This window comes from Belonocnema kinseyi, chromosome 3 (assembly GCF_010883055.1).
Source record: "Belonocnema kinseyi isolate 2016_QV_RU_SX_M_011 chromosome 3, B_treatae_v1, whole genome shotgun sequence".
In the NCBI taxonomy this organism is placed as follows: domain Eukaryota; kingdom Metazoa; phylum Arthropoda; class Insecta; order Hymenoptera; family Cynipidae; genus Belonocnema; species Belonocnema kinseyi.
The window spans coordinates 85,549,499-85,550,873 of record NC_046659.1 but is presented as its reverse complement, the minus strand read 5'-3'; the positions used below and the strand labels follow the sequence as shown (position 1 = coordinate 85,550,873).

At 30.3% G+C, this 1,375-nt stretch overlaps 1 protein-coding gene across 1 annotated transcript in view; it reads left to right on the top strand.

Annotated features, from left to right (window-relative positions):
• Positions 1–1,375, top strand: part of LOC117168727 (KH domain-containing, RNA-binding, signal transduction-associated protein 3-like) — a 151,049-nt gene that overhangs the window by 80,814 nt on the left and 68,860 nt on the right. The gene's annotated exons all lie outside the window — the stretch shown is intronic.

Here is a 1,375-nt window from a genome sequence, read left to right as displayed (position 1 = left end):
GAATATCATTTTTTGTCATCCTAAATGATTTAGGCAAAAAAAAATTCGGGGGAAAAAATCTTTAATTTCGTTCATATGAACGTTCGTAACTTCAAGTACATTAATTTTACCATAAAGAATGTAATGATCTTGGGCAGCACGTTGTACATTGCAAACGGTTCGTCGTACAAAAAAAGTGCAGGACGTAAAAAAGTATTATTTTTGCTGAGCCATGTTAAAATGATTTTATAAATTTTTTTGTCTATGAATAATTAAATTGTTTTAAAAAATTATTTAAACAAAAATTGACCCACATTTTGAAAACCTACCCAAGATATTCGTATTCAGGGGCCTTTCTTTGACCTATTAAAAAAGAGTAATCTCGGGGACCTATTAGTGCATACAGAATTGGTAGTGGCTACCGGATTAACAAGGCTAATTTGAAGTACTAAAAAAGATCACAATGGGCGCAGAACTTAATTTTTTTAATTGACCGATTTTTCCCCGAACTATTTTTCATTTTTAACTACAATGACAATTGTGCGACCGAAAAAATTATTGAAAAATGAATGAAAAACCAAAATTGCAAACAGATGACGAATTTTCAACATAACAGTTTAATTTTCAAGCAAAGAGATGCATTATAAACTGAAATGATGAACTTTCAACACAGAAAATGAATTTTTAACAAAGCAGTTTAACCTTCAACCTAGAAGTGAAATTTTCCAACTAAAAAACCATTTTTAAACAAATAAAGATTTTTCACTCAAGAACGAAGACAATATCAACCAAATTGTTAAAGAATTTTCTATAAAACCTTTAAATACTCAAGTCAACAATAAGAATTTTCAACTAAAAAAGATCCACCATCAACAAAAAATGCAAAATTTACATTTTCAGTTAACAAATTTATTTTAAACAAGAAAAAAACGTATTTTTAACGAAATAGTACTAAATTGGTTTGAATTTTACCCAAGTAGTTGAATTTTCAATTGAAAAAAAAAATTACCAGCACAAAATTAAAGTTATATTTACAGTTAAAAATGCCCCGAATTTGGAAACAAAGAGATGAATTTTCAACGAATAAGGTAATAGTAGTACATAATATATTTGCGATAAAAAAATAAGCCATGTGTCCCAGCCTAAAATTTGTAGTTTGCCAATCTTATTCAAACTTTGCCAGATTGTAGTGCCTGTGGACCTCTTTAAATTCTGTAAAGAGGGCACACCTAGTATAACGGGTTGTCAAGATACAGGGACCCGAATTTTCGATGATTCACCCCGACCGCTAACATTCAATTGTGGGTCCGGATGCAATAAGGGCACATACAATTTTTTCGTGCGAAAACGAAGTCCCCTGGAGGCTTTAGAAAAAATTTTCGAATTTTAATTTTCA